This window comes from Styela clava, chromosome 13, assembly GCF_964204865.1.
Source record: "Styela clava chromosome 13, kaStyClav1.hap1.2, whole genome shotgun sequence".
Lineage (NCBI taxonomy): Eukaryota > Metazoa > Chordata > Ascidiacea > Stolidobranchia > Styelidae > Styela > Styela clava.
Genome location: NC_135262.1, coordinates 3,286,643 through 3,313,093, shown reverse-complemented (window position 1 = coordinate 3,313,093; position 26,451 = coordinate 3,286,643). Strand labels below are relative to the sequence as shown.

The following is a 26,451-nucleotide window of genomic DNA, read 5'->3' as shown; positions in this document are numbered from 1 at the left end:
TCTACACATAATCTTGTTCCATGCGTAGTTTCAGTCAACGCCATAGTTCATTGGTTGGTGCACTGCTCTCATTAAGTAGGGGTCGCGAGTTCGATCCTCACTGGTGGCTTTGCATGCTCGTTCCGTGATGTCTATCTATCAAGAAAATAAGAAAATGGCAATTAGTCATTGAAATCTCTAAATTGTTTTGTTCCATTTGCATTCTCGACGCCGCCATAGCTCAGTGGTTAGAGCACTGCTCTCGTGAAGCAGGGGTCGCGAGTTCGAATCTCGCTGGTGGCTGTATTGTTGTCTTTGACTGCTTTTGCTTTATCAACCAATCAATCAAATCCACACATTGTCATGTTCCACCCGCGTTTTCAGTCGCAGCCATAGCTCAGCTGTTAGGGCGCTGGTTTTGTAAACCCAAGGTCGTGAGTTCGATCCTCACTGGAGGCTTTGGATGCTCTCCTTGTATTGTCTATCTATAAAGAAATTTAAAAAATGACGTTCATAGTTAATGAAATCCATACATTGTCTTGCTCCATGAATAGTTTCAGTTGGCGCCAATCGGATCCGAACGAGTGAAATTAGTTAATCAAATCCACACATTGTCTTGTTTCATTCGCGATTTTAGTCGCCGCCATAGCTCAGTGGTCAGGGCACTGGTCCCGTAAACCAGGGGTCGTGAATTCGATCCTCACTGGTGGCTTTGGTTCTTTGTTTTTTTATGTCTTATCTATCGAGTAAATGAAACAACAAACCTTACAATTAGTTAATGAAATCTACACATTATCTTGTTCCATGCATAGTTTCAGTCAACGCCATAGTTCAATGGTTAGTGCACTGCTCTCATAAAGCAGGGGTCGCGAGTTCGATCCTCACTGGTGGCTTAATTGCTGTCTTTAACTGCTTTTGCTCTATCAACCAATCAATCAAATCCGAACGAGCTAAAGTAGTTAATCAAATCCACACATTGTCTTGTTCCAGTCTTTTCAGTCGCCGCCATAGCTCAGTGGTTAGAGCACTGGTCTTGTAAACCAGGGGTCGTGAGTTCGTTTCTCACTGGTGGCATTGGATGTCGCTTTTGTTTATGTCTATCTTTCAAGAAAATTAAAAAATAACAACTATTTAACGAAATCTACATATTATCTTGTTCCATGCATAGTTTCAATCGACGCCATAGTTCAATGGTTAGTGCAGTGCTCTCGTAAAGCAGGAGTCGCGAGTTGTAACCGAGCAGGTGGCTTTATTGCTGTTCTGGACGGCTTCTTATGGTATATCTAACAATCCGTCAAATCCGAACGAGTGAAAGTAGTTAATCAAATCTACACATTGTCTTGTTTCATTAGCGTTTTGAGTCGCCGCCATAGCTCAGTGGTTAGAGCACTGGTCTTGTAAACCAGGGCTCGTGAGTCCTCACTGGTCCTCGCTGGTGGCGTTGGTTCCTAGTTTTTTGATGTCCATCTAGCAAGTAAATGAAACATCAAACCTTACAATTTGTTAATGAAATCTACACATAATCTTGTTCCATGCATAGTTTCAGTCAACGCCATAGTTCATTGGTTAGTGCACTGCTCTCATTAAGTAGGGGTCGCGAGTTCGATCCTCACAGGTGGCTTTGCATGCTCGTTCCGTGATGTCTATCTATCAAGAAAATAAGAAAATGGCAATTAGTCATTGAAATCTCTAAATTGTTTCGTTCCATTTGCATTCTCGACGCCGCCATAGCTCAGTGGTTAGAGCACTGCTCTCGTAAAGCAGGGGTCGCGAGTTCAAATCTCGCTGGTGGCTGTATTGTTGTCTGTGACTGCTTTTGCTTTATCAACCAATCAATCAAATCCACACATTGTCATGTTCCACCCGCGTTTTCAGTCGCAGCCATAGTTCAGCTGTTAGGGCGCTGGTTTTGTAAACCCAAGGTCGTGAGTTCGATCCTCACTGGAGGCGTTGGATGCTCTCCTTCTATTGTCTATCTATAAAGAAATTAAAAAAATGACGTTCATAGTTAATGAAATCCATACATTGTCTTGCTCCATGAATAGTTTCAGTTGGCGCCAATCGGATCCGAACGAGTGAAATTAGTTAATCAAATCCACACATTGTCTTGTTTCATTCGCGATTTTAGTCGCCGCCATAGCTCAGTGGTCAGGGCACTGGTCCCGTAAACCAGGGGTCGTGAATTCGATCCTCACTGGTGGATTTGGTTCTTTGTTTTTTTATGTCTTATCTATCGAGTAAATGAAACAACAAACCTTACAATTAGTTAATGAAATCTACACATTATCTTGTTCCATGCATAGTTTCAGTCAACGCCATAGTTCAATGGTTAGTGCACTGCTCTCATAAAGCAGGGGTCGCGAGTTCGATCCTCACTGGTGGCTTAATTGCTGTCTTTAACTGCTTTTGCTCTATCAACCAATCAATCAAATCCGAACGAGCTAAAGTAGTTAATCAAATCCACACATTGTCTTGTTTCAGTCTTTTCAGTCGCCGCCATAGCTCAGTGGTTAGAGCACTGGTCTTGTAAACCAGGGGTCGTGAGTTCGTTTCTCACTGGTGGCATTGGATGTCGCTTTTGTTTATGTCTATCTTTCAAGAAAATTAAAAAATAACAACTATTTAACGAAATCTACATATTATCTTGTTCCATGCATAGTTTCAATCGACGCCATAGTTCAATGGTTAGTGCAGTGCTCTCGTAAAGCAGGAGTCGCGAGTTGTAACCGAGCAGGTGGCTTTATTGCTGTTCTGGACGGCTTCTTATGGTATATCTAACAATCCGTCAAATCCGAACGAGTGAAAGTAGTTAATCAAATCTACACATTGTCTTGTTTCATTAGCGTTTTGAGTCGCCGCCATAGCTCAGTGGTTAGAACACTGGTCTTGTAAACCAGGGCACGTGAGTCCTCGCTGGTGGCGTTGGTTCCTAGTTTTTTGATGTCCATCTAGCAAGTAAATGAAACATCAAACCTTACAATTTGTTAATGAAATCTACACATAATCTTGTTCCATGCATAGTTTCAGTCAACGCCATAGTTCATTGGTTGGTGCACTGCTCTCATTAAGTAGGGGTCGCGAGTTCGATCCTCACTGGTGGCTTTGCATGCTCGTTCCGTGATGTCTATCTATCAAGAAAATAAGAAAATGGCAATTAGTCATTGAAATCTCTAAATTGTTTCGTTCCATTTGCATTCTCGACGCCGCCATAGCTCAGTGGTTAGAGCACTGCTCTCGTAAAGCAGGGGTCGCGAGTTCAAATCTCGCTGGTGGCTGTATTGTTGTCTTTGACTGCTTTTGCTTTATCAACCAATCAATCAAATCCACACATTGTCATGTTCCACCCGCGTTTTCAGTCGCAGCCATAGTTCAGCTGTTAGGGCGCTGGTTTTGTAAACCCAAGGTCGTGAGTTCGATCCTCACTGGAGGCGTTGGATGCTCTCCTTGTATTGTCTATCTATAAAGAAATTAAAAAAATGACGTTCATAGTTAATGAAATCCATACATTGTCTTGCTCCATGAATAGTTTCAGTTGGCGCCAATCGGATCCGAACGAGTGAAATTAGTTAATCAAATCCACACATTGTCTTGTTTCATTCGCGATTTTAGTCGCCGCTATAGCTCAGTGGTCAGGGCACTGGTCCCGTAAACCAGGGGTCGTGAATTCGATCCTCACTGGTGGCTTTGGTTCTTTGTTTTTTTATGTCTTATCTATCGAGTAAATGAAACAACAAACCTTACAATTAGTTAATGAAATCTACACATTATCTTGTTCCATGCATAGTTTCAGTCAACGCTATAGTTCAATGGTTAGTGCACTGCTCTCATAAAGCAGGGGTCGCGAGTTCGATCCTCACTGATGGCTTAATTGCTGGCTTTAACTGCTTTTGCTCTATCAACCAATCAATCAAATCCGAACGAGCTAAAGTAGTTAATCAAATCCACACATTGTCTTGTTTCAGTCTTTTCAGTCGCCGCCATAGCTCAGTGGTTAGAGCACTGGTCTTGTAAACCAGGGGTCGTGAGTTCGATTCTCACTGGTGGCATTGGGTGTCGCTTTTGTTTTTGTCTATCTTTCAAGAAAATTAAAAAATAACAACTATTTAACGAAATCTACATATTATCTTGTTCCATGCATAGTTTCAATCGACGCCATAGTTCAATGGTTAGTGCAGTGCTCTCGTAAAGCAGGAGTCGCGAGTTGTAACCGAGCAGGTGGCTTTATTGCTGTTCTGGACGGCTTCTTATGGTATATCTAACAATCCGTCAAATCCAAACGAGTGAAAGTAGTTAATCAAATCTATACATTATCCTTTTCCAACGGTCTTTTCAGTAGCCGATATACATCCGCAATTAGAGCACTGGTCTTGTAAACCAGGGGTCGTGAGTTCGATCATCTCTAGTGGCTTTGGATATCCCTTTGTTTATTTCTATCTTTCAAGAAAATTAAAAAATAACAACTATTTAACAAAATCTATACCTTAGCCTCTTTCATGTATAGTTTCAGTCGACGCCATAGTTCAATGGTTAGTGCAATGCTCTCGTAAAGCAGGAGTCGCGAATTGTAACCGAGCAGGTGGCTTTATTGCTGTTCAGGACGGCTTCTTATGGTATATTTAACAATCCGTCAAATCCGAACGAGTGAAAGTAGGTATTCAAATCTATACATTGTCCTGTTCCAACGGTCTTTTCAGTAGCCGCCATACATCTGTAATCAGAGCACTGGTCTTGTAAACCAGGGGTCGTGAGTTCGATCCTCACTGGTGGCTTTGCATGCTCGTTCCGTGATGTCTATCTATCAAGAAAATAAGAAAATGGCAATTAGTCATTGAAATCTATAAATTGTTTCGTTCCATTTGCATTTTCAACGCCGCCATAGCTCAGTGGTTAGAGCACTGCTCTCGTAAAGCAGGGGTCGCGAGTTCGAATCTCGCTGGTGGCTATATTTTGCTTTATCTATCAATCAATCAAACCCACACATTGTCATGTTCCACCCGCGTTTTCAGTCGCAGCCATATCTCAGTTGTTAGGGCGCTGGTCTTGTAAACCAAGGGTCGTGAGTTAAATCCTCACTGGAGGCTTTGGATGCTACGTTTGTATTGTCTATCTCTCAAGAAATTAAAAAAATGGCATTCATAGTTAATGAAATCTATACATTGTCTTGCTCCATGCATAGTTTCAGTTGGCGCCAATCGGATCCGAACTAGTTAATCAAATCCACACATTATCTTGTTTCATTCGCGATTTTAGTCGCCGCCATAGCTCAGTGGTTAGGGCACTGGTCCCGTAAACCAGGGGTCCTGAGTTCGATCCTCAATTGAGGCTTTGGTTCTTTGTTTATTTTATGTCTTAACTATCGAGTAAATGAAGCAACATACCTGACAATTAGTTACTGAAATCTATACATTATCTTGTTCCATGAATAGTTTCAGTCGGCGCCATAGTCGGCGCCAATCAAATCCGAACGAGTGGAATTAGTTAATCAAATCCAAACATTGTCTTGTTTAATTAGCGTTTTCAGTCGCCGCCATAGCTCACTGGTTAGAGCACTGGTCTTGTAAACCAGGGGTCATGAGTTCGATTCTCACTGGTGGCTATGGTTCCAATTTTTTTATGTTTAACTATCGAGTAAATGAAACATGAAACCTTACAATTAGTTAATGAAATCTATACATTATCTTGTTCCATGCATAGTTGCAGTCGGCGCCAATCAAATCCGAACGAGTTAAATTAGTTAATCAAATCCACACAATGTCTTGTTTCCTTTGCGTGTTCAGACGCCGCCATAGCTCAGTGGTTAAAGCACTGGTCTTGTAACCCAGGGGTCGTGAGTTCGATCCTCACTGGTGGCTTTGGTTCCTAGTTTTTTGATGTCCATCTATCGAGTAAATGAAACAACAAACCTTACAATTAGTTAATGAAATCTACACATTATCTTGTTCCATGCATAGTTTCATTCAACGCCATAGTTCGTTGGTTAGTGCACTGCTCTCGTAAAGCAGGGGTCGCGAGTTCGATCCTCACTGGTGGCTTAATTGTTGTCTTTAATTGCTTTTGCTCTATCAACCAATCAATCGAATCCGAACGAGTGAAAGTAGATAATCAAATCTATTCATTTTCCTTTACCAACGGTCTTTTCAGTAATCACCATACATCCGTAATTAGAGCACTGGTCTTGTAAACAAAGGGTCGTGAGTTCGATCCTCACTGTTGGATTTGCATGCTCGATCCGTGATGTCTATCTATCAAGAAAATAGGAAAATGGCAATTAGTTATTGAAATCTATAAATTGTTTCGTTCCATTTGATTTTCGACGCCGCCATAGCTCAGTGGTTAGAGCACTGCTCTCGTAAAGCAGGGGTCGCGAGTTCGAATCTCGCTGGTGGCTGTATTGTTGTCTTTGACTGCTTTTGCTTTATCAACCAATCAATCAAATCCACACATTGTCATGTTCCACCCGCGTTTTCAGTCGCAGCCATAGCTCAGCTGTTAGGGCGCTGGTCTTGTAAACCAAGTGTCGTGAGGTCGATCCTCACTGGAGGCTTTGGATGCTCCCTTTGTGTTGTCTATCTTTCAAGAAATTAAAAAAATGACATTCATAGTTAATGAAATCTATACATTGTCTTGCTCCATGCATAGTTCTTGTTGGCGCCAATCGGATCCGAACGAGTGAAATTAGTTAATCAAATCCACACAACATTGTCTTGTTTCATTAGCGTTTTCAGTCGCCGCCATAGCTCAGTGGTTAGAGCACTGGTCTTGTAAACCAGGGGTCGTGAGTTCGATCCTCACTGGTGGCTTTGGTTCCTACTTTTTTGATGTCCATCTATCGTTTAAATGAAACAACAAACCTTACAATTAGTTAATGAAACCTATACATTATCTTGTTCCATGCATAGTTTCAGTCGGCGCCAACCAAATCCGAACGAGTGAAATTAGTTAATCAAATCTACACATTGTCTTGTTTCCTTCGCGTGTTGAGTCGCCGCCATAGCTCATTGGTTAGAGCACTGGTCTTGCAAACCAGGGGTCGTGAGTTCGATCCCCACTGGTGGCTTTGGATGTCCCTTTTGTTTATGTCTGTCTTTCAAGAAATAAAAAAATGACAATTATTTAACGAAATCTATACGTTATCTTCTTCCACGGATAGTTTCAGTCGACGCACACCTGACAATTAGTTACTGAAATCTATACATTATCTTGTTCCACGAATAGTTTCAGTCGGCGCCATAGTCGGCGCCAATCAAATCCGAACGAGTGGAATTAGTTAATCAAATCCAAACATTGTCTTGTTTCATTAGCGTTTTCAGTCGCCGCCATAGCTCAGTGGTTAGAGCACTGGTCTTGTAAACCAGGGGTCGTGAGTTCGATCCTCACTGGTGGCTTTGGTTCCTAGTTTTTTGATGTCCATCTATCGTTCAAATGAAATAACAAACCTTACAATTAGTTAATGAAATCTATACATTATCTTGTTCCATGCATAGTTTCAGTCGGCGCCAATCAAATCCGAAAGAGTGAAATTAGTTAATCAAATCTACACATTGTCTTGTTTCCTTCGCGTGTTGAGTGGCCGCCATAGCTCAGTGGTTAGAGCACTGGTCTTGTAAACCAGGGGTCGTGAGTTCGATCCTCACTGGTGGCTTTGGTTCCAATTTTTTTATGTTTAACTATCGAGAAAATGAAACAACAAACCTTACAATTAGTTAATGAAATTTATACATTATCTTGTTCCATGCATAGTTGCAGTCGGCGCCAATCAAATCCGAACAAGTGAAATTAGTTAATCAAATCCACACAACATTGTCTTGTTTCATTAGCGTTTTCAGTCGCCGCCATAGCTCAGTGGTTAGAGCACTGGTCTTGTACACCAGGGGTCGTGAGTTCGATCCTCACTGGTGGCTTTGGTTCCTAGTTTTTTGATGTCCATCTATCGTTTTAATGAAACAACAAACCTTACAATTAGTTAATGAAACCTATACATTATCTTGTTCCATGCATAGTTTCAGTCGGCGCCAATCAAATCCGAACGAGTGAAATTAGTTAATCAAATCTACACATTGTCTTGTTTCCTTCGCGTGTTGAGTCGCCGCCATAGCTCAGTGGTTGGAGCACTGGTCTTGCAAACCAGGGGTCGTGAGTTCGATCCCCACTGGTGGCTTTGGATGTCCTTTTTGTTTATGTCTGTCTTTCAAGAAATAAAAAAATGACAATTATTTAACGAAATCTATACGTTATCTTCTTCCACGGATAGTTTCAGTCGACGCACACCTGACAATTAGTTACTGAAATCTATACATTATCTTGTTCCACGAATTGTTCCAGTCGGCGGCATAGTCGGCGCCAATCAAATGCGAACGAGTGGAATTAGTTAATCAAATCCAAACATTGTCTTGTTTCATTAGCGTTTTCAGTCGCCGCCATAGGTCAGTGGTTAGAGCACTGGTCTTGTAAACCAGGGGTCGTGAGTTCGATCCTCACTGGTGGCTTTGGTTCCTAGTTTTTTGATGTCCATCTATCGTTTAAATGAAATAACAAACCTTACAATTAGTTGATGAAATCTATACATTATCTTGTTCCATGCATAGTTTCAGTCGGCGCCAATCAAATCCGAACGAGTGAAATTAGTTAATCAAATCTACACATTGTCTTGTTTCCTTCGCGTGTTGAGTGGCCGCCATAGCTCAGTGGTTAGAGCACTGGTCTTGTAAACCAGGGGTCGTGAGTTCGATCCTCACTGGTGGCTTTGGTTCCTAGTTTTTTGATATCCATCTATCGAGTAATTGAAACATCAAACCTTACAATTAATTAATGAAATCTACACATTATCTTGTTCCATGCATAGTTTCAGTCAACGCCATAGTTCGTTGGTTAGTGCACTGTTCTCGTAAAGCAGGAGTCGCGAGTTCGATCTTCACTGGTGGCTTAATTGTTGTCTTTAACTGCTTTTGCTCTATCAACCAATCAATCGAATCCGAACGAGTGAAAGTAGTTAATCAAATCTATTCATTGTCCTTTTCCAACGGTCTTTTCAGTAATCGCCATACATCCGTAATTAGAGCACTGGTCTTGTAAACCAGGGGTCGTGAGGTCGATCCTCACTGTTGGCTTTGCATGCTCGATCCGTGATGTCTATCTATCGAGAAAATAAGAAAATGGCAATTAGGTATTGAAATCTATAAATTGTTTCGTTCCATTTGCATTTTCGACGCCTCCATAGCTCAGTGGTTAGAGCACTGCTCTCGTAAAGCAGGGGTCGCGAGTTCGAATCTCGCTGGTGGCTGTATTGTTGTCTTTGACTGCTTTTGCTTTATCAACCAATCAATCAAATCCACACATTGTCACGCTCCACCCGCGTTTTCAGTCGCAGCCATAGCTCAGCTGTTAGGGCGCTGGTCTTGTAAACCGAGTGTCGTGAGGTCGATCCTCACTGGAGGCTTTGGATGCTTCCTTTGTGTTGTCTATCTATCAAGAAATTTAAAAAATGACATTCATAGTTAATGAAATCTATACATTGTCTTGCTCCATGCATAGTTTCAGTTGGCGCCAATCGGATCCGAACGAGTGAAATTAGTTAATCAAATCCACACATTGTATTGTTTCATTCCCGATTTTAGTCGCCGCCATAGTTCAGTGGTGAGGGCACTGGTCCCGTAAACCAGGGGTCGTGAGTTCGATCCTCACTTGAGGCTTTGGTTCTTTGTTTATTTTATGTCTTATCTATCGAGAAAATGAAACAACACACCTGACAATTAGTTACTGAAATCTATACATTATCTTGTTCCATGAATAGTTTCAGTCGGCGCCATAGTCGGCGCCAATCAAATCCGAACGAGTGGAATTAGTTAATCAAATCCAAACATTGTCTTGTTTCATTAGCGTTTTCAGTCGCCGCCATAGCTCAGTGGTTAGAAGACTGGTCTTGTAAACCAGGGGTCGTGAGTTCGATCCTCACTGGTGGCTTTGGTTCCTAGTTTTTTGATGTCCATACATCGTTTAAATGAAACAACAAACCTTACAATTAGTTAATGAAATCTATACATTATCTTGTTCCATGCATAGTTTCAGTCGGCGCCAATCAAATCCGAACGAGTGAAATTAGTTAATCAAATCTACACATTGTCTTGTTTCCTTCGCGTGTTGAGTCGCCGCCATAGCTCAGTGGTTAGAGCACTGGTCTTGCAAACCAGGGGTCGTGAGTTCGATCCTCACTGGTGGCTTTGGTTCTTTTTTTATTTTAGGTCTTAACTATCGAGTAAATGAAACAACATACCTGACAATTAGTTACTGAAATCTATACATTATCTTGTTCCATGAATAGTTTCAGTCGGCGCCATAGTCGGCGCCAATCAAATCCGAACGAGTGGAATTAGTTAATCAAATCCAAACATTGTCTTGTTTAATTAGCGTTTTCAGTCGCCGCAATAGCTCAGTGGTTAGAGCACTGGTCTTGTAAACCAGGGGTCGTGAGTTCGATCCTCACTGGTGGCTTTGGTTCCAATTTTTTTATGTTTACCTATCTAGAAAATGAAACAACAAACCTTACAATTAGTTAATGAAATCTATACATTATCTTGTTCCATGCATAGTTTCAGTCGGCGCCAATCAAATCCGAACGAGTGAAATTAGTTAATCAAATCTACACATTGTCTTGTTTCCTTCGCGTGTTGAGTCGCCGCCATAGCTCAGTGGTTAGAGCACTGGTCTTGTAAACCAGGGGTCGTGAGTTCGGTCCTCACTGGTGGCTTTGGTTCCAATTTTTTTATGTTTAACTATCGAGAAAATAAAACAACGAACCTTACAATTAGTTAATGAAATCTATACATTATCTTGTTCCATGCATAGTTGCAGTCGGCGCCAATCAAATCCGAACGAGTTAAATTAGTTAATCAAATCCACACAATGTCTTGTTTCCTTCGCGTGTTCAGTCGCCGCCATAGCTCAGTAGTTAGAGCACTGGTCTTGTAGACCAGGGGTCGTGAGTTCGATCCTCACTGGTGGCTTTGGTTCCTAGTTTTTTGATATCCATTTATCGAGTAAATGAAACAACAAACCTTACAATTAGTTAATGAAATCTACACATTATCTTGTCCCATGCATAGTTTCAGTCAACGCCATAGTTCGTTGGTTAGTGCACTGTTCTCGTAAAGCAGGGGTCGCGAGTTCGATCCTCACTGGTGGCTTAATTGTTGTCTTTAACTGCTTTTGCTCTATCAACCAATCAATCGAATCCGAACGAGTGAAAGTAGTTAATCAAATCTATTCATTGTCCTTTTCCAACGGTCTTTTCAGTAATCGCCATACATCCGTAATTAGAGCACTGGTCTTGTAAACTAGGGGTCGTGAGTTCGATCCTCACTGTTGGCTTTGCATGCTCGATCCGTGATGTCTATCTATCAAGAAAATAAGAAAATGGCAATTAGTTATTGAAATCTATAAATTGTTTCGTTCCATCTCCATTTTCGACGCCGCCATAGCTCAGTGGTTAGAGCACTGCTCTCGTAAAGCAGGGGTCGCGATTTCGAATCTCGCTGGTGGCTGTATTGTTGTCTTTGACTGCTTTTGCTTTATCAACCAATCAATCAAATCCACACATTGTCACGTTCCACCCGCGTTTTCAGTCGCAGCCATAGCTCAGCTGTTAGGGCGCTGGTCTTGTAAACCAAGTGTCGTGAGGTCGATCCTCACTGGAGGCTTTGGATGCTCCCTTTGTGTTGTCTATCTATCAAGAAATTTAAAAAATGACATTCATAGTTAATGAAATCTATACATTGTCTTGCTCCATGCATAGTTTCAGTTGGCGCCAATCGGATCCGAACGAGTGAAATTAGTTAATCAAATCCACACATTGTATTGTTTCATTCGCGATTTTAGTCGCCGCCATAGCTCAGTGGTAAGGGCACTGGTCCCGTAAACCAGGGGTCGTGAGTTCGATCCTCACTTGAGGCTTTGGTTCTTTGTTTATTTTATGTCTTATCTATCGAGAAAATGAAACAACACACCTGACAATTGGTTACTGAAATCTATACATTATCTTGTTCCATGAATAGTTTCAGTCGGCGCCATAGTCGGCGCCAATCAAATCCGAACGAGTGGAATTAGTTAATCAAATCCAAACATTGTCTTGTTTCATTAGCGTTTTCAGTCGCCGCCATAGCTCAGTGGTTAGAGCACTGGTCTTGTAAACCAGGGGTCGTGAGTTCGATCTCCACTGGTGGCTTTGGTTCCTAGTTTTTTGATGTCCATCTATCGTTTAAATGAAACAACAAACCTTACAATTAGTTAATGAAATCTATACATTATCTTGTTCCATGCGTAGTTTCAGTCGGCGCCAATCAAATCCGAACGAGTGAAATTAGTTAATCAAATCTACACATTGTCTTGTTTCCTTCGCGTGTTGAGTCGCCGCCATAGCTCAGTGGTTAGAGCACTGGTCTTTCAAACCAGGGGTCGTGAGTTCGATCCTCACTGGTGGCTTTGGATGTCCCTTTTGTTTATGTCTGTCTTTCAAGAAATAAAAAAATGACAATTATTTAACGAAATCTATACATTATCTTCTTCCACGGATAGTTTCAGTCGACGCCATAGCTCAGTGGTTAGAGCACTGCTCTCGTAAAGCAGGGGTCGCGAGGTCGAATCTCGCTGGTGGCTGTATTGTTGTCTTTGACTGCTTTTGCATTGTCCACCAATCAATCAAATCCACAAATTGTGATGTTCCACCCGCGTTTTCAGTCGCAGCCATAGCTCAGTTGTTAGGGCGCTGGTCTTGTAAACCAAGGGTCGTGAGTTAGATCCTCATTGGAGGCTTTGGATGCTCCCTTTGTATTGTCTATCTCACAAGAAATTAAAAAAATGACATTCATAGTTAATGAAATCTATACATTGTCTTGATCCATGCATAGTTCCAGTTGGCGCCAATCGGATACGAACTAGTTAATCAAATCCGCACATTGTCTTGATTCATTCGCAATTTTAGTCGCGCCAGAGCTCAGTGGTTAGGGCACTGGTCCCGTAAACCAGGGGTCGTGAGTTCGATCCTCACTGGTGGCTTTGGTTCCAATTTTTTTATGTTTAACTATCGAGAAAATGAAACAACAAACCTCTCAATTAGTTAATGAAATCTATACATTATCTTGTTCCATGCATAGTTGCAGTCGGCGCCAATCAAATCCGAAAGAGTTAAATTAGTTAATCAAATCCACACAATGTCTTGTTTCCTTCGCGTGTTCAGTCGCCGCCATAGCTCAGTGGTTAGAGCACTGGTCTTGTAAACCAGAGGTCGTGAGTTCGATCCTCACTGGTAGCTTTGGTTCCTAGTTTTTTGATATTCATCTATCGAGTAAATGAAACAACAAACCTTACAATTAGTTAATGAAATCTACACATTATCTTGTTCCATGCATAGTTTCAGTCAACGCCATAGTTCGTTGGTTAGTGCACTGTTCTCGTAAAGCAGGGGTCGTGAGTTTGATCCTCACTGGTGGCTTAATTGTTGTCTTCAACTGCTTTTGCTCTATCAACCAATCAATCGAATCCGAACGAGTGAAAGTAGTTAATCAAATCTATTCATTGTCCTTTTCCAACGTTCTTTTCAGTAATCGCCATACATCCGTAATTAGAGCACTGGTCTTGTAAACCAGGGGTCGTGAGTTCGATCCTCACTGTTGGCTTTGCATGCTCGTTCCGTGATGTGTATCTATCAAGAAAATGAGAAAATGGCAATTAGTCATTGAAATCTATAAATTGTTTCGTTCCGTTGCATTTTCGACGCCGCCATAGCTCAGTGGTTAGAGCACTGCTCTCGTAAAGCAGGGGTCGCGAGTTCGAATCTCGCTGGTGGCTGTATTGTTGTCTTTGACTGCTTTTGCTTTATCAACCAATCACTCAAATCCACACATTGTCACGTTCCACCCGCGTTTTCAGTCGCAGCCATAGCTCAGCTGTTAGGGCGCTGGTCTTGTAAACCAAGTGTCGTGAGGTCGATCCACACTGGAGGCTTTGGATGCTCCCTTTGTGTTGTCTATCTATCAAGAAATTAAAAAAATGACATTCATAGTTAATGAAATCTATACATTGTCTTGCTCCATGCATAGTTTCAGTTGGCGCCAATCGGATCCGAACGAGTGAAATTAGTTAATCAAATCCACACATTGTATTGTTTCATTCGCGATTTTAGTCGCCGCCATAGCTCAGTGGTAAGGGCACTGGTCCCGTAAACCAGGGGTCGTGAGTTCGATCCTCACTGGTGGCTTTGGTTCTTTGTTTTTTTATGTCTTATCTATCGAGAAAATGAAACAACACACGTGACAATTAGTTACTGAAATCTATACATTATCTTGTTCCATGAATAGTTTCAGTCAACGCCATAGTTCATTGGTTAGTGCACCGCTTTCATAAAGCAGGGGTCGCGAGTTCGATCCTCACTGGTGGCTTAATTGCTGTATTTAACTGCTTTTGCTCTATCAACCAATCAATCAAATCCGAGCGAGTGAAGGTAGTTAATCAAATCCACACATTGTCTTGTTTCAGTCTTTTCAGTCGCCGCCATAGCTCAGTGGTTAGAGCACTGGTCTTGTAAACCAGGGGTCGTGAGTTCGATTCTCACTAGTGGCATTGGATGTCGCTTTTGTTTATGTCTATCTTTCAAGAAAATCAAAAAAGAACAACTATTTAACGAAATCTACATATTATCTTGTTTCATGCATAGTTTCAATCGACGCCATAGTTCAATGGTTAGTGCAGTGCTCTCGTAAAGCAGGAGTCGCGAGTTGTAACCGAGCAGGTGGCTTTATTGCTGTTCTGGACGGCTTCTTATGGTATATCTAACAATCCGTCAAATCCGAACGAGTGAAAGTAGTTAATCAAATCCATACATTGTCCTTTTCCAACGGTCTTTTCAGTAGCCGATATACATCCGCAATTAGAGCACTGGTCTTGTAAACCAGGGGTCGGGAGTTCGATCATCACTAGTGGCTTTGGATATCCCTTTGTTTATGTCTATCTTTCAAGAAAATTAAAAAATAACAACTATTTAACAAAATCTATACCTTAGACTCTTTCATGTATAGTTTCATTCGACGTCATAGTTCAATGGTTAGTGCAATGCTCTCGTAAAGCAGGAGTCGCGAATTGTAACCGAGCAGGTGGCTTTATTGCTGTTCTGGACGGCTTCTTATGGTATATCTAACAATCCGTCAAATCCGATCGCGTGAAAGTAGTTATTCAAATCTATACATTGTCCTGTTCCAACGGTCTTTTCAGTAGCCGCCATACATCTGTAATTAGAGCACAGGTCTTGTAAACCAGGGGTCGTGAGTTCGATCCTCGCTGGTGGCTTTGCATGCTCGTTCCGTGATGTCTATCTATCAAGAAAATAAGAAAATGGCAATTAGTCATTGAAATCTATAAATTGTTTCGTTCCTTTTGCATTTTCGACGCCGCCATAGCTCAGTGGTTAGAGCACTGCTCTCGTAAAGCAGGGGTCGCGAATTCGAATCTCGCTGGTGGCTGTATTGTCGTCTTTGCCTGCTTTTGCTTTATCAACAAATCAATCAAATCCACACATTGTCATGTTCCACCCGCGTTTTCAGTCGCAGCCATAGCTCAGCTGTTAGGGCGCTGGTTTTGTAAACCCAAGGTCGTGAGTTCGATCCTCACTGGAGGCTTTGGATGCTCCCTTTGTATTGTCTATCTATGAAGAAATAAAAAAAAATGACATTCATAGTTAATGAAATCTATACATTGTCTTGTTCCATGCATAGTTTCAGTTGGCGCCAATCGGATCCGAACGAGTGAAATTATTTAATCAAATCCACACATTGTCGTGTTTCATTCGCGATTTTAGTCGCCGCCATGTTAGGGCACTGGTTCCGTAAACCAGGGGTCGTGAATTCGATCCTCACTGGTGGCTTTGGTTCTTTGTTTTTTTTTTATGTCTTATCTATCGAGTAAATGAAACAACAAACCTTACAATTAGTTAATGAAATCTACACATTACCTTGTTCCATGCATAGTTTCAGTCAACGCCATAGTTCATTGGTTAGTGCACTGCTTTCATAAAGCAGGGGTCGCGAGTTCGATCCTCACTGGTAGCTTAATTGCTCTCTTTAACTGCTTTTGCTCTATCAACCAATCAATCAAATCCGAACGAGTGAAAGTAGTTAATCAAATCCACACATTGTCTTGTTTCAGTCTTTTCAGTCGCCTCCATAGCTCAGTGGTAAGAGCACTGGTCTTGTAAACCAGGGGTCGTGAGTTCGATTCTCACTAGTGGCATTGGATGTCGCTTTTGTTTATGTCTATCTTTCAAGAAAATTAAAAAATAACAACTATTTAACAAAATCTATGCCTTAGCCTCTTTCATGTATAGTTTCATTCGACGCCATAGTTCAATGGTTAGTGCAATGCTCTCGTAAAGCAGGAGTCGCGAATTGTAACCGAGCAGGTGGCCTTATTGCTTTTCTGGACGGCTTCTTATGGTATATCTAACAATCCGTCAAATCCGAACGAGTGAAAGTAGTTATTCAAATCTATACATTGTCCTGTTCCAACGGTCTTTTCAGTAGCCGCCATACATCTGTAATTAGAGCACAGGTCTTGTAAACCAGGGGTCGTGAGTTTGATCCTCGCTGGTGGCTTTGCATGCTCGTTCCGTGATGTCTATCTATCAAGAAAATAAGAAAATGGCAATTAGTCATTGAAATCTATAAATTGTTTCGTTCCTTTTGCATTTTCGACGCCGCCATAGCTCAGTGGTTAGAGCACTGCTCTCGTAAAGCAGGGGTCGCGAGTTCGAATCTCGCTGGTGGCTGTATTGTCGTCTTTGCCTGCTTTTGCTTTATCAACCAATCAATCAAATCCACACATTGTCATGTTCCACCCGCGTTTTCAGTCGCAGCCATAGCTCAGCTGTTAGGGCGCTGGTTTTGTAAACCCAAGGTCGTGAGTTCGATCCTCACTGGAGGCTTTGGATGCTCCCTTTGTATTGTCTATCTATGAAGAAATAAAAAAAAATGACATTCATAGTTAATGAAATCTATACATTGTCTTGTTCCATGCATAGTTTCAGTTGGCGCCAATCGGATCCGAACGAGTGAAATTATTTAATCAAATCCACACATTGTCGTGTTTCATTCGCGATTTTAGTCGCCGCCATAGCTCAGTGGTTAGGGCACTGGTCGTGAATTCGATCCTCACTGGTGGCTTTGGTTCTTTGTTTTTTTTTATGTCTTATCTATCGAGTAAATGAAACAACAAACCTTACAATTAGTTAATGAAATCTACACATTACCTTGTTCCATGCATAGTTTCAGTCAACGCCATAGTTCATTGGTTAGTGCACTGCTTTCATAAAGCAGGGGTCGCGAGTTCGATCCTCACTGGTGGCTTAATTGCTGTCTTTAACTGCTTTTGCTCTATCAACCAATCAATCAAATCCGAACGAGTGAAAGTAGTTAATCAAATCCACACATTGTCTTGTTTCAGTCTTTTCAGTCGCCGCCATAGCTCAGTGGTTAGAGCACTGGTCTTGTAAACCAGGGGTCGTGAGTTCGATTCTCACTGGTGGCATTGGATGTCGCTTTTGTTTATGTCTATCTTTCAAGAAAATCAAAAAAGAACAACTATTTAACGAAATCTACATATTATCTTGTTCTATGCATAGTTTCAATCGACGCCATAGTTCAATGGTTAGTGCAGTGCTCTCGTAAAGCAGGAGTCGCGAGTTGTAACCGAGCAGGTGGCTTCATTGCTGTTCTGGACGGCTTCTTATGGTATATCTAACAATCCGACAAATCCGAACGAGTGAAAGTAGTTAATCAAATCCATACATTGTCCTTTTCCAACGGTCTTTTCAGTAGCCGATATACATCCGCAATTAGAGCACTGGTCTTGTAAACCAGGGGTCGTGAGTTCGATCATCACTAGTGGCTTTGGATATCCCTTTGTTTATGTCTATCTTTCAAGAAAATTAAAAAATAACAACTATTTAACAAAATCTATACCTTAGACTCTTTCATGTATAGTTTCATTCGACGCCATAGTTCAATGGTTAGTGCAATGCTCTCGTAAAGCAGGAGTCGCGAATTGTAACCGAGCAGGTGGCTTTATTGCTGTTCTGGACGGCTTCTTATGGCATATCTAACAATCCGTCAAATCCGAACGAGTGAAAGTAGTTATTCAAATCTATACATTGTCCTGTTCCAACGGTCTTTTCAGTAGCCGCCATACATCTGAAATTAGAGCACAGGTCTTGTAAACCAGGGGTCGTAAGTTCGATCCTCGCTGGTGGCTTTGCATGCTCGTTCCGTGATGTCTATCTATCAAGAAAATAAGAAAATGGCAATTAGTCATTGAAATCTATAAATTGTTTCGTTCCATTTGCATTTTCGACGCCGCCATAGCTCAGTGGTTAGAGCACTGCTCTCGTAAAGCAGGGGTCGCGAGTTCGAATCTCGCTGGTGGCTATAATTTGCTTTATCTATCAATCAATCAAACCCACACATTGTCATGTTCCACCCGCGTTTTCAGTCGCAGCCATAGCTCAGTTGTTAGGGCGCTGGTCTTGTAAACCAAGGGTCGTGGGTTAGATCCTCACTGGAGGCTTTGGATGCTTCGTTTGTATCGTCTATCTCTCAAGAAATTAAAAAAATGACATTCATATGTATTGAAATCTATACATTGTCTTGCTCCATGCATAGTTTCAGTTGGCGCCAATCGGATCCGAACTGGTTAATCAAATCCACACATTGTCTGGTTTCATTCGCGATTTTAGTCGCCGCCATAGCTCAGTGGTTAGGGCACTGGTCCCGTAAACCAGGGGTCGTGAGTTCGATCCTCACTGGAGGCTTTGGTTCTTTGTTTATTTTATGTCTTAACTATCGAGTAAATGAAACAACATACCTGACAATTAGTTACTGAAATCTATACATTATCTTGTTCCATGAATAGTTTCAGTCGGCGCCATAGTTCGTTGGTTAGTGCACTGCTCTCGTAAAGCAGGGGTCGCGAGTTCGATCCACACTGGTGGCCTAATTGTTGTCTTTAACTGCTTTTGCTCTATCAACCAATCAATCGAATCCGAACGAGTGAAAGTAGTTAATCAAATCCAAACATTGTCTTGTTTAATTAGCGTTTTCAGTCGCCGCCATAGCTCAGTGGTCAGAGCACTGGTCTTGTAAACCAGGGGTCGTGAGTTCGATCCTCACTGGTGGCTTTGGTTCCAATTTTTTTATGTTCAACTATCGAGTAAATGAAACAACAAACCTTACAATTATTTAATGAAATCTATAAATTATCTTGTTCCATGCATAGTTGCAGTCGGCGCCAATCAAATCCGAACGAGTTAAATTAGTTAATCAAATCCACACAATGTCTTGTTTCCTTTGCGTGTTCAGTCGCCGCCATAGCTCAGTGGTTAGAGCACTGGTCTTGTAAACCAGGGGTCGTGAGTTCGATCCTCACTGGTGGCTTTGGTTCCAATATTTTTATGTTTAACTATCGAGTAAATGAAACAACAAACCTTACAATTATTTAATGAAATCTATACATTATCTTGTTCCATGCATAGTTGCTGTCGGCGCCAATCAAATCCGAACGAGTTAAATTAGTTAATCAAATCCACACAATGTCTTGTTTCCTTCGCGTGTTCAGTCGCCGCCATAGCTCAGTGGTTAGAGCACTGGTCTTGTAAACCAGGGGTCGTGAGTTCGATCCTCACTGGTGGCTTTGGTTCCTAGTTTTTTGATGTCCATCTATCGAGTAAATGAAACAACAAACCTTACAATTAGTTAATGAAATCTACACATTATCTTGTTCCATGCATAGTTTCAGTCAACGCCATAGTTCGTTGGTTAGTGCACTGCTCTCGTAAAGCAGGGGTCGCGAGTTCGATCCACACTGGTGGCTTAATTGTTGTCTTTAACTGCTTTTGCTCTATCAACCAATCAATCGAATCCGAACGAGTGAAAGTAGTTAATCAAATCTATTCATAGTCCTTTTCCAACGGTCTTTTCAGTAATCACCATATATCCGTAATTAGAGCACTGGTCTTGTAAACCAGGGGTCGTGAGTTCGATCCTCACTGTTAGATTTGCATGCTCGATCCGTGATGTCTATCTATCAAGAAAATAAGAAAATGGCAATTAGTTATTGAAATCTATAAATTGTTTCGTTCCATCTGCATTTTTGACGCCGCCATAGCTCAGTGGTTAGAGCACTGCTCTCGTAAAGCAGGGGTCGCGAGTTCGAATTTCGCTGGTGGCTGTATTGTTGTCTTTGACTGCTTTTGCTTTATCAACCAATCAATCAAATCCACACATTGTCACGTTCCACCCGCGTTTTCAGTCGCAGCCATAGCTCAGCTGTTAGGGCGCTGACACACCTGACAATTAGTTACTGAAATCTATACATTATCTTGTTCCATGAATAGTTTCAGTCGGCGCCAATCAAATCCGAACGAGTGGAATTAGTTAATCAAATCCAAACATTGTCTTGTTTCATTAGCGTTTTCAGTCGCCGCCATAGCTCAGTGGTTAGAGCACTGGTCTTGTAAACCAGGGGTCGTGAGTTCGATCCTCACTGGTGGCTTGGGTTCCTAGTTTTTTGATGTCCATCTATCGTTTAAATGAAACAACAAACCTTACAATTAGTTAATGAAATCTATACATTATCTTGTTCCATGCGTAGTTTCAGTCGCCGCCAATCAAATCCGAACGAGTGAAATTAGTTAATCAAATCTACACATTGTCTTGTTTCCTTCGCGTGTTGAGTCGCCGCCATAGCTCAATGGTTAGAGCACTGGTCTTGTAAACCAGGGGTCGTGAGTTCGATCCTCACTGGTGGCTTTGGTTCCAATTTTTTTATGTTTAACTATCGAGAAAATGAAACAACAAACTTTACAATTAGTTAATGAAATCTATACATTATCTTGTTCCATGCATAGTTGCAGTCGGCGCCAATCAAATCCGAACGAGTTAAATTAGTTAATCAAATCCACACAATGTCTTGTTTCCTTCGCGTGTTCAGTCGCCGCCATAGCTCAGTGGTTAGAGCACTGGTCTTGTAAACCAGGGGTCGTGAGTTCGATCCTCACTGTTGGCTTTGCATGCTCGATCCGTGATGTCTATCTATCAAGAAAATAAGAAAATGGCAATTAGTTATTGAAATATATAAATTGTTTCGTTCCATCTGCATTTTCGACGCCGCCATAGCTCAGTGGTTAGAGCACTGCTCTCGTAAAGCAGGGGTCGCGAGTTCGAATCTCGCTGGTGGCTGTATTGTTGTCTTTGACTGCTTTTGCTTTATCAACCAATCAATCAAATCCACACATTGTCACGTTCCACCCGCGTTTTCAGTCACAGCCATAGCTCAGCTGTTAGGGCGCTGGTCTTGTAAACCAAGTGTCGTGAGGTCGATCCTCACTGGAGGCTTTGGATGCTCCCTTTGTGTTGTCTATCTATCAAGAAATTAAAAAAATGACATTCATAGTTAATGAAATCTATACATTGTCTTGCTCCATGCATAGTTTCAGTTGGCGCCAATCGGATCCGCACGAGTGAAATTAGTTAATCAAATCGACACATTGTATTGTTTCATTCGCGATTTTAGTCGCCGCCATAGCTCAGTGGTAAGGGCACTGGTCCCGTAAACCAGGGGTCGTGAGTTCGATCCTCACTGGTGGCTTTGGTTCTTTGTTTTTTTATGTCTTATCTGTCGAGAAAATGAAACAACACACCTGACAATTAGTTACAGAAATCTATACATTATCTTGTTCCATGAATAGTTTCAGTCGGCGCCATAGTCGGCGCCAATCAAATCCAAACGAATGGAATTAGTTAATCAAATCCAAACATTGTCTTGTTTCATTAGCGTTTTCGGTCGCCGCCATAGCTCAGTGGTTAGAGCACTGGTCTTGTAAACCAGGGGTCGTGAGTTCGATCCTCACTGGTGGCTTTCGTTCCTAGTTTTTTTATGTTCATCTATCGTTTAAATGAGACAACAAACCTTACAATTAGTTAATGAAATCTATACATTATCTTGTTCCATGCATAGTTTCAGTCGGCGCCAATCAAATCCGAACGAGTGAAATTAGTTAATCAAATCTACACATTATCTTGTTTCCTTCGCGTGTTGAGTCGCCGCCATAGCTCAGTGGTTAGAGCACTGGTCTTGCAAACCAGGGGTCGTGAGTTCGATCCTCACTGGTGGCTTTGGATGTCCCTTTTGTTTATGTCTGTCTTTCAAGAAATAAAAAAATGACAATTATTTAACGAAATCTATACATTATCTTCTTCCACGGATAGTTTCAGTCGACGCCATAGTTCATTGGTGTGTGCACTGCTGTCGTGAAGCAGGAGTCCCGAGTTGGAACCTCGCTGGTGACTTCATTGCTGTTTTGGACGGCTTCTCTTGGTATATCCACCAATAAATCAAATCCGAACAAGTAAAAGTAGATAATCAAATCTACACATTGTCTTGTTTCATTAGCGTTTTCAGTCGCCGCCACAGCTCACTGGTTAGAGCACTGGTCTTGTAAACCTGGGCTCGTGAGTTCGATCCTCACTGGTGGCTTTGGTTCCTAGTTTTTTGATGTCCATCTAGCAAGTAAATGAAACATCAAACCTTACAATTTGTTAATGAAATCTACACATAATCTTGTTCCATGCATAGTTTAAGTCAACGCCATAGTTCATTGGTTAATGCACTGCTCTCATTAAATAGGAGTCGCGAGTTCGATCCTCACTGGTGGCTTTGCATGCTCGTTTCGTGATGTCTATCTATCAAGAAAATAAGAAAATGGCAATTAGTCATTGAAATCTATAAATTGTTTCGTTCCATTTGCATTCTCAACGCCGCCATAGCTCAGTGGTTAGAGCACTGCTCTCGTAAAGCAGGGGTCGCGAGTTCGAATCTCGCTGGTGGCTGTATTGTTGTCTTTGCCTGCTTTTGCTTTATCAACCAATCAATCAAATCCACACATTGTCATGTTCCACCCGCGTTTTCAGTCGCAGCCATAGCTCAGCTGTTAGGGCGCTGGTTTTGTAAACCCAAGGTCGTGAGTTCGATCCTCACTGGAGGCTTTGGATGTTCCCTTTGAATTGTCTATCTATAAAGAAATAAAAAAATGACATTCATAGTTAATGAAATCTATACATTGTCTTGTTCCATGCATAGTTTCAGTTGGCGCCAATCGGATCCGAACGAGTGAAATTAGTTAATCAAATCCACACATTGTCGTGTTTCATTCGCGATTTTAGTCGCCGCCATAGCTCAGTGGTTAGGGCACTGGTTCCGTAAACCAGGGGTCGTGAATTCGATCCTCACTGGTGGCTTTGGTTCTTTGTTTTTTTTTATGTCTTATCTATCGAGTAAATGAAACAACAAACCTTACAATTAGTTAATGAAATCTACACATTACCTTGTTCCATGCATAGTTTCAGTCAACGCCATAGTTCATTGCTAAGTGCACTGCTCTCATAAAGCAGGGGTCGCGAGTTCGATCCTCACTGGTGGCTTAATTGCTGTCTTCAACTGCTTTTGCTCTATCAACCAATCAATCAAATCCGAACGAGTGAAAGTAGTTAATCAAATTCACACATTGTCTTGTTTCAGTCTTTTCAGTCGCCGCCATAGCTCAGTGGTTAGAGCACTGGTCTTGTAAACCAGGGGTCGTGAGTTCGATTCTCACTGGTGGCATTGGATGTCACTTTTGTTTATGTCTATCTTTCGAGAAAATCAAAAAAGAACAACTATTTAACGAAATCTACATATTATCTTGTTCCATGCATAGTTTCAATCGACGCCATATTTCAATGGTTAGTGCAGTGCTCTCGTAAAGCAGGAGTCGCGAATTGTAACCGAGCAGGTGGCTTTATTGCTGTTCTGGACGGCTTCTTATGGTATATCTAACAATCCGTCAAATCCGAACGAGTGAAAGTAGTTAATCAAATCCATACATTGTCCTTTTCCAACGGTCTTTTCAGTAGCCGATATACATCCGCAATTAGAGCACTGGTCTTGTAAACCAGGGGTCGTGAGTTCGATCATTACTAGTGGCTTTGGATATCCCTTTGTTTATGTCTATCTTTCAAGAAAATTAAAAAATAACAACTATTTAACAAAATCTATACCTTAGCCTCTTTCATGTATAGTTTCATTCGACGCCATAGTTCAATGGTTAGTGCAATGCTCTCGTAAAGCAGGAGTTGCGAATTGTTACCGAGCAGGTGGCTTTATTGCTTTTCTGGACGGCTTCTTATGGTATATCTAACAATCCGTCAAATCCGAACGAGTGAAAGTAGTTATTCAAATCTATACATTGTCCTGTTTCAACGGTCTTTTCAGTAGCCGCCATACATCTGTAATTAGAGCACTGGTCTTGTAAACCAGGGGTCGTGAGTTCGATCCTCACTGGTGGCTTTGCATGCTTGTTCCGTGATGTCTATCTATCAAGAAAATAAGAAAATGGCAATTAGTCATTGAAATCTATAAATTGTTTCGTTCCATTTGCATTTTCGACGCCGCCATAGCTCAGTGGTTAGAGCACTGCTCTCGTAAAGCAGGGGTCGCGAGTTCGAATCTCGCTGGTGGCTGTATTGTTGTATTTGCCTGCTTTTGCTTTATCAACCAATCAATCAAATCCATACATTGTCATGTTCCACCCGCGTTTTCAGTCGCAGCCATAGCTCAGCTGTTAGGGCGCTGGTTTTGTAAACCCAAGGTCGTGAGATCGATCCTCACTGGAGGCTTTGGATGCTCCCTTTGTATTGTCTATCTATAAAGAAATAAAAAAAATGACATTCATAGTTAATGAAATCTATATTGTCTTGTTTCCTTCGCGTGTTCAGTCGCCGCCATAGCTCAGTGGTTAGAGCACTGGTCTTGTAAACCATGGGTCGTGAGTTCGATCCTCACTGGTGGCTTTGGGTCCTAGTTTTTTGATGTCCATCTATCGAGTAAATGAAACAACAAACCTTACAATTAGTTAATGAAATCTACACATTATCTTGTTCCATGCATAGTTTCAGTCAACGCCATAGTTCGTTGGTTAGTGCACTGCTCTCGTAAAGCAGGGGTCGCGAGTTCGATCCACACTGGTGGCTTAATTGTTGACTTTAACTGCTTTTGCTCTATCAACCAATCAATCGAATCCGAACGAGTGAAAGTAGTTAATCAAATCTATTCATAGTCCTTTCCCAACGGTTTTTTCAGTAATCACCATACATCCGTAGTTAGAGCACTGGTCTTGTAAACCAGGGGTCGTGAGTTCGATCCTCACTGGTGGCTTTGCATGCTTGTTCCGTGATGTCTATCTATCAAGAAAATAAGAAAATGGCAATTAGTCATTGAAATCTATAAATTGTTTCGTTCCATTTGCATTTTCGACGCCGCCATAGCTCAGTGGTTAGAGCACTGCTCTCGTAAAGCAGGGGTCGCGAGTTCGAATCTCGCTGGTGGCTGTATTGTTGTATTTGCCTGCTTTTGCTTTATCAACCAATCAATCAAATCCATACATTGTCATGTTCCACCCGCGTTTTCAGTCGCAGCCATAGCTCAGCTGTTAGGGCGCTGGTTTTGTAAACCCAAGGTCGTGAGTTCGATCCTCACTGGAGGCTTTGGATGCTCCCTTTGTATTGTCTATCTATAAAGAAATAAAAAAAATGACATTCATAGTTAATGAAATCTATATTGTCTTGTTTCGTTCGCGTGTTCAGTCGCCGCCATAGCTCAGTGGTTAGAGCACTGGTCTTGTAAACCAGGGGTCGTGAGTTCGATCCTCACTGGTGGCTTTGGGTCCTAGTTTTTTGATGTCCATCTATCGAGTAAATGAAACAACAAACCTTACAATTAGTTAATGAAATCTACACATTATCTTGTTCCATGCATAGTTTCAGTCAACGCCATAGTTCGTTGGTTAGTGCACTGCTCTCGTAAAGCAGGGGTCGCGAGTTCGATCCACACTGGTGGCTTAATTGTTGACTTTAACTGCTTTTGCTCTATCAACCAATCAATCGAATCCGAACGAGTGAAAGTAGTTAATCAAATCTATTCATAGTCCTTTTCCAACGGTTTTTTCAGTAATCACCATACATCCGTAATTAGAGCACTGGTCTTGTAAACCAGGGGTCGTGAGTTCGATCCTCACTGTTGGATTTGCATGCTCGATCCGTGATGTCTATCTATCAAGAAAATAAGAAAATGGCAATTAGTTATTGAAATCTATAAATTGTTTCGTTCCAATTGATTTTCGACGCCGCCATAGCTCAGTGGTTAGAGCACTGCTCTCGTAAAGCAGGGGTCGCGAGTTCGAATCTCGCTGGTGGCTGTATTGTTGTCTTTGACTGCTTTTGCTTTATCAACAAATCAATCAAATCCACACATTGTCATGTTCCACCCGCGTTTTCAGTCGCAGCCATAGCTCAGCTGTTAGGGCGCTGGTCTTGTAAACCAAGTGTCGAGAGGTCGATACTCACTGGA

The 26,451-nt window shown here is 41.7% G+C and overlaps 62 non-coding genes across 62 annotated transcripts; all 62 read left to right on the top strand.

The window, feature by feature from the left end:
* The first annotated feature begins 209 nt into the window (after positions 1-209).
* Trnat-cgu (transfer RNA threonine (anticodon CGU)) lies at positions 210-282 on the top strand. Its single transcript has one exon. It is a non-coding gene; the product is annotated as a tRNA-Thr (tRNA).
* A 336-nt stretch (positions 283-618) lies between these two features.
* Trnat-cgu (transfer RNA threonine (anticodon CGU)) lies at positions 619-691 on the top strand. Its single transcript has one exon. It is a non-coding gene; the product is annotated as a tRNA-Thr (tRNA).
* Positions 692-980: 289 nt separating this feature from the next.
* Positions 981-1,053, top strand: Trnat-ugu (transfer RNA threonine (anticodon UGU)). Its single transcript has one exon. It is a non-coding gene; the product is annotated as a tRNA-Thr (tRNA).
* A 647-nt stretch (positions 1,054-1,700) lies between these two features.
* Trnat-cgu (transfer RNA threonine (anticodon CGU)) lies at positions 1,701-1,773 on the top strand. The gene has a single exon. It is a non-coding gene; the product is annotated as a tRNA-Thr (tRNA).
* A 336-nt stretch (positions 1,774-2,109) lies between these two features.
* On the top strand, positions 2,110-2,182 carry Trnat-cgu (transfer RNA threonine (anticodon CGU)). Its single transcript has one exon. It is a non-coding gene; the product is annotated as a tRNA-Thr (tRNA).
* A 289-nt stretch (positions 2,183-2,471) lies between these two features.
* On the top strand, positions 2,472-2,544 carry Trnat-ugu (transfer RNA threonine (anticodon UGU)). The gene has a single exon. It is a non-coding gene; the product is annotated as a tRNA-Thr (tRNA).
* A 637-nt stretch (positions 2,545-3,181) lies between these two features.
* Trnat-cgu (transfer RNA threonine (anticodon CGU)) lies at positions 3,182-3,254 on the top strand. Its single transcript has one exon. It is a non-coding gene; the product is annotated as a tRNA-Thr (tRNA).
* Positions 3,255-3,590: 336 nt separating this feature from the next.
* Trnat-cgu (transfer RNA threonine (anticodon CGU)) lies at positions 3,591-3,663 on the top strand. The gene has a single exon. It is a non-coding gene; the product is annotated as a tRNA-Thr (tRNA).
* A 289-nt stretch (positions 3,664-3,952) lies between these two features.
* On the top strand, positions 3,953-4,025 carry Trnat-ugu (transfer RNA threonine (anticodon UGU)). The gene has a single exon. It is a non-coding gene; the product is annotated as a tRNA-Thr (tRNA).
* Positions 4,026-4,848: 823 nt separating this feature from the next.
* On the top strand, positions 4,849-4,921 carry Trnat-cgu (transfer RNA threonine (anticodon CGU)). The gene has a single exon. It is a non-coding gene; the product is annotated as a tRNA-Thr (tRNA).
* A 581-nt stretch (positions 4,922-5,502) lies between these two features.
* Trnat-ugu (transfer RNA threonine (anticodon UGU)) lies at positions 5,503-5,575 on the top strand. The gene has a single exon. It is a non-coding gene; the product is annotated as a tRNA-Thr (tRNA).
* Positions 5,576-5,758: 183 nt separating this feature from the next.
* Trnat-ugu (transfer RNA threonine (anticodon UGU)) lies at positions 5,759-5,831 on the top strand. The gene has a single exon. It is a non-coding gene; the product is annotated as a tRNA-Thr (tRNA).
* A 463-nt stretch (positions 5,832-6,294) lies between these two features.
* Trnat-cgu (transfer RNA threonine (anticodon CGU)) lies at positions 6,295-6,367 on the top strand. The gene has a single exon. It is a non-coding gene; the product is annotated as a tRNA-Thr (tRNA).
* Positions 6,368-6,706: 339 nt separating this feature from the next.
* Trnat-ugu (transfer RNA threonine (anticodon UGU)) lies at positions 6,707-6,779 on the top strand. The gene has a single exon. It is a non-coding gene; the product is annotated as a tRNA-Thr (tRNA).
* Positions 6,780-6,963: 184 nt separating this feature from the next.
* On the top strand, positions 6,964-7,036 carry Trnaa-ugc (transfer RNA alanine (anticodon UGC)). Its single transcript has one exon. It is a non-coding gene; the product is annotated as a tRNA-Ala (tRNA).
* Positions 7,037-7,291: 255 nt separating this feature from the next.
* On the top strand, positions 7,292-7,364 carry Trnat-ugu (transfer RNA threonine (anticodon UGU)). The gene has a single exon. It is a non-coding gene; the product is annotated as a tRNA-Thr (tRNA).
* A 184-nt stretch (positions 7,365-7,548) lies between these two features.
* Positions 7,549-7,621, top strand: Trnat-ugu (transfer RNA threonine (anticodon UGU)). The gene has a single exon. It is a non-coding gene; the product is annotated as a tRNA-Thr (tRNA).
* A 186-nt stretch (positions 7,622-7,807) lies between these two features.
* Positions 7,808-7,880, top strand: Trnat-ugu (transfer RNA threonine (anticodon UGU)). Its single transcript has one exon. It is a non-coding gene; the product is annotated as a tRNA-Thr (tRNA).
* Positions 7,881-8,064: 184 nt separating this feature from the next.
* On the top strand, positions 8,065-8,137 carry Trnaa-ugc (transfer RNA alanine (anticodon UGC)). The gene has a single exon. It is a non-coding gene; the product is annotated as a tRNA-Ala (tRNA).
* A 255-nt stretch (positions 8,138-8,392) lies between these two features.
* On the top strand, positions 8,393-8,465 carry Trnat-ugu (transfer RNA threonine (anticodon UGU)). Its single transcript has one exon. It is a non-coding gene; the product is annotated as a tRNA-Thr (tRNA).
* Positions 8,466-8,649: 184 nt separating this feature from the next.
* Positions 8,650-8,722, top strand: Trnat-ugu (transfer RNA threonine (anticodon UGU)). Its single transcript has one exon. It is a non-coding gene; the product is annotated as a tRNA-Thr (tRNA).
* Positions 8,723-9,186: 464 nt separating this feature from the next.
* Trnat-cgu (transfer RNA threonine (anticodon CGU)) lies at positions 9,187-9,259 on the top strand. Its single transcript has one exon. It is a non-coding gene; the product is annotated as a tRNA-Thr (tRNA).
* Positions 9,260-9,598: 339 nt separating this feature from the next.
* Trnat-cgu (transfer RNA threonine (anticodon CGU)) lies at positions 9,599-9,668 on the top strand. The gene has a single exon. It is a non-coding gene; the product is annotated as a tRNA-Thr (tRNA).
* A 198-nt stretch (positions 9,669-9,866) lies between these two features.
* Positions 9,867-9,939, top strand: Trnat-ugu (transfer RNA threonine (anticodon UGU)). Its single transcript has one exon. It is a non-coding gene; the product is annotated as a tRNA-Thr (tRNA).
* Positions 9,940-10,123: 184 nt separating this feature from the next.
* On the top strand, positions 10,124-10,196 carry Trnaa-ugc (transfer RNA alanine (anticodon UGC)). The gene has a single exon. It is a non-coding gene; the product is annotated as a tRNA-Ala (tRNA).
* A 198-nt stretch (positions 10,197-10,394) lies between these two features.
* Trnat-ugu (transfer RNA threonine (anticodon UGU)) lies at positions 10,395-10,467 on the top strand. Its single transcript has one exon. It is a non-coding gene; the product is annotated as a tRNA-Thr (tRNA).
* A 183-nt stretch (positions 10,468-10,650) lies between these two features.
* Trnat-ugu (transfer RNA threonine (anticodon UGU)) lies at positions 10,651-10,723 on the top strand. The gene has a single exon. It is a non-coding gene; the product is annotated as a tRNA-Thr (tRNA).
* Positions 10,724-10,906: 183 nt separating this feature from the next.
* On the top strand, positions 10,907-10,979 carry Trnat-ugu (transfer RNA threonine (anticodon UGU)). Its single transcript has one exon. It is a non-coding gene; the product is annotated as a tRNA-Thr (tRNA).
* A 464-nt stretch (positions 10,980-11,443) lies between these two features.
* On the top strand, positions 11,444-11,516 carry Trnat-cgu (transfer RNA threonine (anticodon CGU)). The gene has a single exon. It is a non-coding gene; the product is annotated as a tRNA-Thr (tRNA).
* A 339-nt stretch (positions 11,517-11,855) lies between these two features.
* Positions 11,856-11,925, top strand: Trnat-cgu (transfer RNA threonine (anticodon CGU)). The gene has a single exon. It is a non-coding gene; the product is annotated as a tRNA-Thr (tRNA).
* A 198-nt stretch (positions 11,926-12,123) lies between these two features.
* Positions 12,124-12,196, top strand: Trnat-ugu (transfer RNA threonine (anticodon UGU)). The gene has a single exon. It is a non-coding gene; the product is annotated as a tRNA-Thr (tRNA).
* A 184-nt stretch (positions 12,197-12,380) lies between these two features.
* On the top strand, positions 12,381-12,453 carry Trnae-uuc (transfer RNA glutamic acid (anticodon UUC)). Its single transcript has one exon. It is a non-coding gene; the product is annotated as a tRNA-Glu (tRNA).
* A 101-nt stretch (positions 12,454-12,554) lies between these two features.
* On the top strand, positions 12,555-12,627 carry Trnat-cgu (transfer RNA threonine (anticodon CGU)). The gene has a single exon. It is a non-coding gene; the product is annotated as a tRNA-Thr (tRNA).
* Positions 12,628-13,209: 582 nt separating this feature from the next.
* On the top strand, positions 13,210-13,282 carry Trnat-ugu (transfer RNA threonine (anticodon UGU)). Its single transcript has one exon. It is a non-coding gene; the product is annotated as a tRNA-Thr (tRNA).
* A 463-nt stretch (positions 13,283-13,745) lies between these two features.
* Positions 13,746-13,818, top strand: Trnat-cgu (transfer RNA threonine (anticodon CGU)). Its single transcript has one exon. It is a non-coding gene; the product is annotated as a tRNA-Thr (tRNA).
* A 336-nt stretch (positions 13,819-14,154) lies between these two features.
* Trnat-cgu (transfer RNA threonine (anticodon CGU)) lies at positions 14,155-14,227 on the top strand. Its single transcript has one exon. It is a non-coding gene; the product is annotated as a tRNA-Thr (tRNA).
* Positions 14,228-14,516: 289 nt separating this feature from the next.
* On the top strand, positions 14,517-14,589 carry Trnat-ugu (transfer RNA threonine (anticodon UGU)). Its single transcript has one exon. It is a non-coding gene; the product is annotated as a tRNA-Thr (tRNA).
* Positions 14,590-15,412: 823 nt separating this feature from the next.
* Positions 15,413-15,485, top strand: Trnat-cgu (transfer RNA threonine (anticodon CGU)). Its single transcript has one exon. It is a non-coding gene; the product is annotated as a tRNA-Thr (tRNA).
* Positions 15,486-16,178: 693 nt separating this feature from the next.
* Trnat-ugu (transfer RNA threonine (anticodon UGU)) lies at positions 16,179-16,251 on the top strand. The gene has a single exon. It is a non-coding gene; the product is annotated as a tRNA-Thr (tRNA).
* Positions 16,252-16,713: 462 nt separating this feature from the next.
* Trnat-cgu (transfer RNA threonine (anticodon CGU)) lies at positions 16,714-16,786 on the top strand. Its single transcript has one exon. It is a non-coding gene; the product is annotated as a tRNA-Thr (tRNA).
* Positions 16,787-17,471: 685 nt separating this feature from the next.
* Trnat-ugu (transfer RNA threonine (anticodon UGU)) lies at positions 17,472-17,544 on the top strand. The gene has a single exon. It is a non-coding gene; the product is annotated as a tRNA-Thr (tRNA).
* Positions 17,545-18,367: 823 nt separating this feature from the next.
* Trnat-cgu (transfer RNA threonine (anticodon CGU)) lies at positions 18,368-18,440 on the top strand. Its single transcript has one exon. It is a non-coding gene; the product is annotated as a tRNA-Thr (tRNA).
* A 310-nt stretch (positions 18,441-18,750) lies between these two features.
* Positions 18,751-18,823, top strand: Trnat-cgu (transfer RNA threonine (anticodon CGU)). The gene has a single exon. It is a non-coding gene; the product is annotated as a tRNA-Thr (tRNA).
* A 293-nt stretch (positions 18,824-19,116) lies between these two features.
* On the top strand, positions 19,117-19,189 carry Trnat-ugu (transfer RNA threonine (anticodon UGU)). The gene has a single exon. It is a non-coding gene; the product is annotated as a tRNA-Thr (tRNA).
* Positions 19,190-19,372: 183 nt separating this feature from the next.
* Positions 19,373-19,445, top strand: Trnat-ugu (transfer RNA threonine (anticodon UGU)). Its single transcript has one exon. It is a non-coding gene; the product is annotated as a tRNA-Thr (tRNA).
* A 183-nt stretch (positions 19,446-19,628) lies between these two features.
* Positions 19,629-19,701, top strand: Trnat-ugu (transfer RNA threonine (anticodon UGU)). The gene has a single exon. It is a non-coding gene; the product is annotated as a tRNA-Thr (tRNA).
* Positions 19,702-20,165: 464 nt separating this feature from the next.
* Positions 20,166-20,238, top strand: Trnat-cgu (transfer RNA threonine (anticodon CGU)). Its single transcript has one exon. It is a non-coding gene; the product is annotated as a tRNA-Thr (tRNA).
* A 251-nt stretch (positions 20,239-20,489) lies between these two features.
* On the top strand, positions 20,490-20,562 carry Trnat-ugu (transfer RNA threonine (anticodon UGU)). The gene has a single exon. It is a non-coding gene; the product is annotated as a tRNA-Thr (tRNA).
* A 184-nt stretch (positions 20,563-20,746) lies between these two features.
* Trnat-ugu (transfer RNA threonine (anticodon UGU)) lies at positions 20,747-20,819 on the top strand. The gene has a single exon. It is a non-coding gene; the product is annotated as a tRNA-Thr (tRNA).
* Positions 20,820-21,002: 183 nt separating this feature from the next.
* On the top strand, positions 21,003-21,075 carry Trnat-ugu (transfer RNA threonine (anticodon UGU)). The gene has a single exon. It is a non-coding gene; the product is annotated as a tRNA-Thr (tRNA).
* A 100-nt stretch (positions 21,076-21,175) lies between these two features.
* On the top strand, positions 21,176-21,248 carry Trnat-cgu (transfer RNA threonine (anticodon CGU)). Its single transcript has one exon. It is a non-coding gene; the product is annotated as a tRNA-Thr (tRNA).
* A 336-nt stretch (positions 21,249-21,584) lies between these two features.
* On the top strand, positions 21,585-21,657 carry Trnat-cgu (transfer RNA threonine (anticodon CGU)). The gene has a single exon. It is a non-coding gene; the product is annotated as a tRNA-Thr (tRNA).
* A 197-nt stretch (positions 21,658-21,854) lies between these two features.
* Trnat-ugu (transfer RNA threonine (anticodon UGU)) lies at positions 21,855-21,927 on the top strand. The gene has a single exon. It is a non-coding gene; the product is annotated as a tRNA-Thr (tRNA).
* Positions 21,928-22,111: 184 nt separating this feature from the next.
* Trnaa-ugc (transfer RNA alanine (anticodon UGC)) lies at positions 22,112-22,184 on the top strand. The gene has a single exon. It is a non-coding gene; the product is annotated as a tRNA-Ala (tRNA).
* A 641-nt stretch (positions 22,185-22,825) lies between these two features.
* On the top strand, positions 22,826-22,898 carry Trnat-cgu (transfer RNA threonine (anticodon CGU)). Its single transcript has one exon. It is a non-coding gene; the product is annotated as a tRNA-Thr (tRNA).
* A 335-nt stretch (positions 22,899-23,233) lies between these two features.
* On the top strand, positions 23,234-23,306 carry Trnat-cgu (transfer RNA threonine (anticodon CGU)). Its single transcript has one exon. It is a non-coding gene; the product is annotated as a tRNA-Thr (tRNA).
* A 291-nt stretch (positions 23,307-23,597) lies between these two features.
* On the top strand, positions 23,598-23,670 carry Trnat-ugu (transfer RNA threonine (anticodon UGU)). The gene has a single exon. It is a non-coding gene; the product is annotated as a tRNA-Thr (tRNA).
* Positions 23,671-24,493: 823 nt separating this feature from the next.
* On the top strand, positions 24,494-24,566 carry Trnat-cgu (transfer RNA threonine (anticodon CGU)). Its single transcript has one exon. It is a non-coding gene; the product is annotated as a tRNA-Thr (tRNA).
* Positions 24,567-24,823: 257 nt separating this feature from the next.
* Trnat-ugu (transfer RNA threonine (anticodon UGU)) lies at positions 24,824-24,896 on the top strand. The gene has a single exon. It is a non-coding gene; the product is annotated as a tRNA-Thr (tRNA).
* Positions 24,897-25,360: 464 nt separating this feature from the next.
* On the top strand, positions 25,361-25,433 carry Trnat-cgu (transfer RNA threonine (anticodon CGU)). The gene has a single exon. It is a non-coding gene; the product is annotated as a tRNA-Thr (tRNA).
* A 257-nt stretch (positions 25,434-25,690) lies between these two features.
* Positions 25,691-25,763, top strand: Trnat-cgu (transfer RNA threonine (anticodon CGU)). Its single transcript has one exon. It is a non-coding gene; the product is annotated as a tRNA-Thr (tRNA).
* A 463-nt stretch (positions 25,764-26,226) lies between these two features.
* Positions 26,227-26,299, top strand: Trnat-cgu (transfer RNA threonine (anticodon CGU)). Its single transcript has one exon. It is a non-coding gene; the product is annotated as a tRNA-Thr (tRNA).
* The last annotated feature ends 152 nt before the right edge of the window (positions 26,300-26,451 follow it).